Below are 7775 nucleotides of genomic sequence, written 5' to 3'. Positions count from 1 at the left end.
AGTAAAAAATAAACTTTGTTTTTAAAAGAACATGTAAGTGAAAGTTGTTTTATTTATAGCGGGCATATGTGTCCTACAAACACCACACATGTGTCACGTCCCGGAGGTTCACAAACAAGTAGAAATTACAAACGTTAAATACCTTAAATAAAAGACCCGGATTTTACAACTTACCATCAGTCCATGTTTTTTTATGATTTTTACGTACCAGAAACCCCAAGCTATGTATCTAAAAGTACGCTACACCAGCGAGAACTACCGAAGAAGTCCGATAATTATTGAACCCGTATTAACTTAACAATGTGACGCTTAATTAAGTATCATACGACTATTGACTAATTTGTGTGTAATCAACCCAGTTCTTGTGATCACTGCTTAATACGTAAATGTGTATGTAATTAATAACGTGCATCTTTCAATGAGTCGTCGTTTCACGTAACGGTGTTACAAAGCCGATATCCGTGTTTACCCAATACAGAGACCTATATACTAGGGACTCGCAACAACCGCTTTTCTCGCAGAGTCACGACCTCACCTTTTGTTCTCATGACCGGAAGTATATTTAGCACGAGATCTAGCGAGACCAAGCGCTGCGGCTGCGCAATAGGTGGATATCGGAGTTGTTTATATTAGTGACATGTGCCGTGCCAAGAGATGGCGACGGACGACTGTCTGTCTGAGATAACTTCACACTGGCGATAGTTATACCTATTCGCTGTAATGTATATCGGCAGATGAGAACAACGATATTTAACGTAGTATCCGCCGAAAAAAACACCATTTTCCGTTAAAGATTCATATAAATGTCGTTCGATTTTCTGCCATTAGCCGATGATCTAAATTTAGATGTATAGAGAAATATACTGACGACGATTCTTATATTTTCGATAGTGATACTGACTTCAGTCAGTGCTTCCCTAATTATACCGGACTCTCACAAGGGGAAATATAATCACCTGTTATTTTCTTTGTATCTAAATACACTTTATTAATGACAACTGTCCAAGTATTGAATTACAGATGCTTGATCTTTTCTTGCTAATGTATATATACCGACGACATGGCTTTATTTGTTAACTGCCCAGAAGATTTACAAATTATGTTGGATTCTTTATATGCATATACCATAAAATGGAATCTGGAGGTCAATGTTGATATAACTAAAATCATGGTGTTTAGAAATTGTGGACAAATAAGAAATAATGAGCCATGGAAATATAATAATGAATAATAATGACAATATAGAAATTGTTGACAGTTTTGAATTATTGGGTATGCTGTTCAACTACAATGGGAAGTTTTACAAAACACAAAAACATTTTGCAGAACAAGGCAGAAAAGCTTTATTTTCTCTGACTTCTCTTAGAAATCATAGCTTGAATGTAGAAACTTATTGTTCTAATTTTGATTCGTATGTAAATAGTATTTTACGTTATGCATCGGAAATATGGGGATTTCATAAAGCACCGGATGTCGAAAGCGTACATTAGAAATTCTGTAAAAAAAATACTTAACTTAATAAGGTGCCTAAATCAACTTGCAATGACTTTGTTTACTGTGAATTGGGTAGATTACCATTAACTATTATGAGAAAATTAAGAGTGTTCAAATATTGGTGAAACAGTCGGATAATCTGGTATTGAAAACATGTCTTGATGAAATGGTAAATGAGAATGATGTGTGGATATGTGACATTAAGAATGAATTTGCTGCTTTAGGTATTGAGTACATGTTTTATTCTTATTCACCAGTAGACTATGCTTTTAAAAGCATTGAGCAGATATTGACCGATGTTTCAAAACAAAACATGTTAACAGATATCTAGTTCGTCGAAAGGTTTATTATATATCGATATCTGATAGATAGCCACTGTGTACAGTTTTAAACCTATAGAAACTAAATATAAATGTATGTGGAGCATCCTCTCACAAATTAAATATAGAAATAGATAGACATAATAATATTACCCAAAGAAATAGAACCTGTAACAATTGTGATTTGGGTGACATTGAGGATGAGTTTCATTTTATTTTGATATGTCCATTATATACAGGTCTGAGGGTAAAATGTATAAAACAATATTACTACAAAAGACATTCTGTTTTTAAATTAATCCAACTATTATCTGTTAATAATATTTAATTAATGTTAGAGAGTTGTCAAATTTAGGTTATTATCTATACTTGGCTTGCAAATGACAAAATTTATTAGTGTAGATAATTTTATATTGAACAGTTTTCATGTACATGTACAGTTTATGTAACACTCTCCTGTACACATCTGTAGTTGTTTAATGTTATATATCTTGTATACCTATAGGCCTTAGAGCTCATCTGCACCCACCACTAGACCAGTGATTCGTTGATTTATTTCACCAGCAGTTTAACAGTATAAAAACCAGCATTAAAACTATGCCTTTTATCTTTTTTTTAGAGATATTTCTTGTTTATTAGACAAATGCTATAGCAAAAGTCTTAAGTAAAATGAAAAAAAAAAAAAAAAAACAACAACACTGTCATGTTTGATGATTGATAATATTTTATTATTTAGTATTGAAAACTTTGATAGTACTTAGGTCATGTACCAATGGTAGATCTTTTCTTCTTTGGCATTCTGAAAAAAAAATCAAGTTTAATAAGTATTGATACATTATGGTATATGGTAAGATTTAAATTTGAAACATTCAAATTTCAAATACCCTGCAGTAAATTCATATACCCCAGATGTTGATTAAACAGATTCGTACATTCAAAATTAACCTAAAAACATATATATCTAAATATGAATGGACCCATTTAAGTTTAATTAGGAAATGAGGACACACCTGAGGGATTTTTGTCTTCCAGAGTACAGGTAAATATTTAGATTGTATACTGCACAGCATGCCTTTAGTGAACTCTAGTATTTTGGGGAGATGGACATGGCCAGCCTCAGGGCAGGTGTTGACAATGAGACACACCTGTTGATTGATGTATATCTCAAAGGTAATAAAGGTGTGGCCAATGTCCTTATGGTTTGGATGATCACCATGACAATATTTTTTTCTGTAGACCCAGAAGTACAGGTACATACAGGTACATGCTCTACATATATTCTGAATGGACCCCCTTTGAGTTTATTAGGAGATGCCCCATGACTAGGTGTTAATGTTTTTATCAAAGGTGAGGTGTGATCAATGCCCCAAAGGTTGGGGGGGGGGGGGGGGATGTGTGTATATATATCGGTCATAATGGGGAAAAAATATATAACATTTTGATTTTATTAATTTCCCACACAATACAATAAAATATATACCGCAGTATTTAATGTTTTGCTATGTGCAAAAGATATCATAGCTATTATATTCCAACACACTCATTCCTCGATCAATCCCTGCAATTCTGTATCAAATATCTGTTTTGAAACACTAAATAATTTACAAAAAGTATAATATTTTATTTTATTTACATTAGACTGATTTATGCTTTTTTTCGATTAGTTTCAATTAATGCATTTCTTTCAATAATGGCTTAATTATTCATGAGATCAATGTTAACAGAAGTCATGATTATACTATATAAAATTCTACAGATTATAGCTATCAAATCACTAATCTAATCATAAATATGATATTAAAGTTGAATTGAATATAATTAATGGATAGTTTAAATTATATACACCTTCCAGTTAAAAACAAAATAGACGATAGTATACCAGCCATCTTTTTCTCTTGTTTTGTTTACCAATTTTCACCGGGCAATAACTAAATATTCACAATGAATTACACAACAAATTTGACTAAACGCGATAGAGTAACTATCGAGCAACAATTATTTGAAAACCATTTTGAAATTGGTCAATAAATAAAAAAGGAGTTAAACTGAAACCATGTAGCACTGTCCTTAACATGTACACCAGCCATTCACGATTTATAACCATAATTTGTTTTGTTTACTTATTTTCACTGGGCATTAACTAAATATTCACAATGAATTACACAACAAATTTGACTAAACGCGATAAAGTAACTATGGAGCAACAATTATTTGAAAACCGTTTTAAAATTGGTCAATAAATAAAAAAGGAGTTAAACTGAAACCATGTAGCACTGTCCTTAACACCAGACATAAGCGGCCCGACATAAGCTAACCAGCGCGGTAATCGCCGTGAAAAGAAGTTGAACGGTCACATGTGCAGTCTTCCGAACATAAAGTACGACGGAATACGTTTGAAACACTAGTTTACATAAAAAAATGCACTTACGTTTGATTCCCGTGATTTGTTATCGGACAATAGTCTTCTATGAGCTGTGATAAAGCTGACCGTGTTTCAGGCGTACTTTCAATATGGCGTCTAAACAGTAGGAGCAGCAATGCACTCTGGGATAAATCACCCGAACTTCCGCTCGGCGGTGACGTTTGGTAAGCCAATGAGCTTGTTGCGAATCCCTAGTATATATGTCTCTGGCTACATGGTTTCAGTTTAACTCCTTTTTTTATTTATTGACCAATTTCAAAATGGTTTTCAAATAAGTGTTGCTCGATAGTTACTGTATCGCGTTTAGTCAAATTTGTTGTGTAATTCATTGTGAACATTTAGTTATTGCCCAGTGAAAATAAGTAAACAAAACAAATGATGGTTATACTGTGAATGTCTGGTGTTAAGGACATGTACAGTGCTACATGGTTTCAGTTAAACTCCTTTTTTATTTATTGACCAATTTCAAAATGGTTTTCAAATAAGTGTTGCTCGATAGTTACTGTATCGCGTTTAGTCAAATTTGTTGTGTAATTCATTGTGAATATTTAGTTATTGCCCAGTGAAAATAAGTAAACAAAACAAATGATGGTTATACTGTGAATGTCTGGTGTTAAGGACATGTACAGTGCTACATGGTTTCAGTTAAACTCCTTTTTTATTTATTGACCAATTTCAAAATGGTTTTCAAATAAGTGTTGCTCGATAGTTACTGTATCGCGTTTAGTCAAATTTGTTGTGTAATTCATTGTGAATATTTAGTTATTGCCCAGTGAAAATAAGTAAACAAAACAAATGATGGTTATACTGTGAATGTCTGGTGTTAAGGACATGTACAGTGCTACATGGTTTCAGTTAAACTCCTTTTTTATTTATTGACCAATTTCAAAATGGTTTTCAAATAAGTGTTGCTCGATAGTTACTGTATCGCGTTTAGTCAAATTTGTTGTGTAATTCATTGTGAATATTTAGTTATTGCCCGGTGAAAATTAGTAAACAAAACAAGAGAAAAAGATGGCTGGTATATATATATATACTATCGTCTATTTTGTTTTTAACTGGAAGGTGTATATAATTCAAACTATCCATTAATTATATTCAATTCAACTTTAATATCATATTTATGATTAGATTAGTGATTTGATAGCTATAATCTGTAGAATTTTATATAGTATAATCATGACTTCTGTTAACACTGATCTCATGAATAATAAAGCCATTTTTGAAAGAAATGCATTAATTGAAACTAATTGATAAAAGCATAAATCAGTCTAATGTAAATTAAATTAAATATTATACTTTTTGTAAATTATTTAGTGTTTCAACACAGATATTTGATACAGAATTGCAGGGATTGATCGAGGAATGAGTGTGTTGGGATATAATAGCTATATCTTTTGCACATAGCAAAACATTAAATACTGCGGTATATATTTTATTGTATTGTGTGGGAAATTAATAAAATCAAAATGTTATATATTTTTTTCCCCATTATGACCGATATATAACACAACACCCCCCCCCCCCCCCCCCCCCCAAACCTTTGGGGCATTGATCACACCTCACCTTTGATAAAGACATTAACACCTAGTCATGGGGCATCTCCTAATAAACTCAAAGGGGGTCCATTCAGACTGTAGAGTATATACCTGTATGTACCTGTACTTCTGGGTCTACAGGAAAAAATATTGTCATGGTGATCACCCGGGCTGCCCCACTCCATCCAAACCATAAGGACATTGGCCACACCTTTATTACCTTTGAGATATACATCAATCAACAGGTGTGTCTCATTGTCAACACCTGTCCTGAGGCTGGCCATGTCCATCTCCCCAAAATACCAGAGTTCACTAAAGGCATGCTGTGCAGTATACAATCTAAATATTTACCTGTACTCTGGAAGACAAAAATCCCTCAGGTGTGTCCTCATTCCCTAATTAAACTTTAATGTGTCCATTCATATTTAGATATATATGTTTTAGGTTAATTTTGAATTTACGAATCTGTTTAATCAACATTTGGGGTATATGAATTATCTGCAGGGTATTTGAAATTTGAATGTTTCAAATTTAAATCTTATAGAAGCTTCTCTGCCTATTCTATACCATAATGTATCAATACTTATTAAACTTGATTTTTTTTTCAGAAAGCCAAAGAAGAAAAGATCTACCATTGGCACATGACCTATCAAAGTTTTCAATACTAAATAATAAAATATTATCAATCATCAAACATGACGGTGTTTTTGTTTGTTTTTGTTTTTCATTTTACTTAAGACTTTTGCTATAGCATTTGTCTAATAAACAAGAAATATCTCTAAAAAAAGATAAAAGGCATAGTTTTATTGCTGGTTTTTATACTGTAAAACTGCTGGTGAAATAAATCAACGAATCACTGGTCTAGTGGTGGGTGCAGATGAGCTCTAAGGCCTATAGGTATATAAGATATATAACATTAAACAACTACAGATGTGTACAGGAGAGTGTTACATACATGTACATGAAAACTGTTCAATATGAAATTATCTACACTAATAAATTTTGTCTTTTGCAAGCCAAGTAAAGATATTAACCTAAATTTGACAACTCTCTAACATTATTAACAGATAATAGTTGGATTAATTTAAAACAGAATGTCTTTTGTAGTAATATTGTTTTATACATTTTACCCTCAGACCTGTATATAATGGACACATCAAAATAAAATGAAACTCGCCCTCGATGTCACCCAAATCACAATTGTTACAGGTTCTATTTCTTTGGGTAATATTATTATGTCTACCTATTTCTATATTTAATTTATGTGAGGATGCTCCACATACATTTATATTTAGTTTCTATAGGTTTAAAACTGTACACAGTGGCTATCTATCAGATATCGATATATAATCTACCTTTCGAAGAACTAGATGTCTGTTAACATGTTTTGTTTTGTAACATCGGTCAATCTCTGCTCAATGCTTTTAAAAGCATAGTCTACTGGTGATTTAGAATAAAACATGTACTCAATACCTAAAGCGGCTAATTCATTCTTAATGTCACATATCCACACGTCATTCTCATTTACCATTTCATCAAGACATGTTTTCAATACCAGATTATCCGACTGTTTCACCAATATTTGAACACTCTTAATTTTCTCATAATAGTTAATGGTAATCTACCCAATTCACAGTAAACAAAGTCATTGCAAGTTGATTTAGGCACCTTATTAAGTTCAGTATTTTTTTTTTTACAGAATTTCTAATGTACGCTTTCGACATCTGGTGCTTTATGAAATCCCTATATTTCTGATGCATAACGTAAAATACTGTTTACATACGAATCAAATATAGAACAATGAGTTTCTACATTCAAGCAATGATTTCTAAGAGAAGTTGTCAGAGAAAATAAAGCTTTTCTGCCTTGTTCTGCAAAATGTTTTTGTGTTTTGTAAAACTTCCCATTGTAGTTGAACAGCATACCCAATAATTTAAAACTGTCAACAATTTCTATATTGTCATTATTATTCATTATTATATTTCCATGGCTCATTATTTC

The sequence above is a fragment of the Pecten maximus genome, unplaced genomic scaffold, assembly GCF_902652985.1.
Source record: "Pecten maximus unplaced genomic scaffold, xPecMax1.1, whole genome shotgun sequence".
Taxonomy (NCBI): Eukaryota; Metazoa; Mollusca; class Bivalvia; order Pectinida; family Pectinidae; genus Pecten; species Pecten maximus.
Note: the sequence above shows the minus strand (reverse complement) of the source record.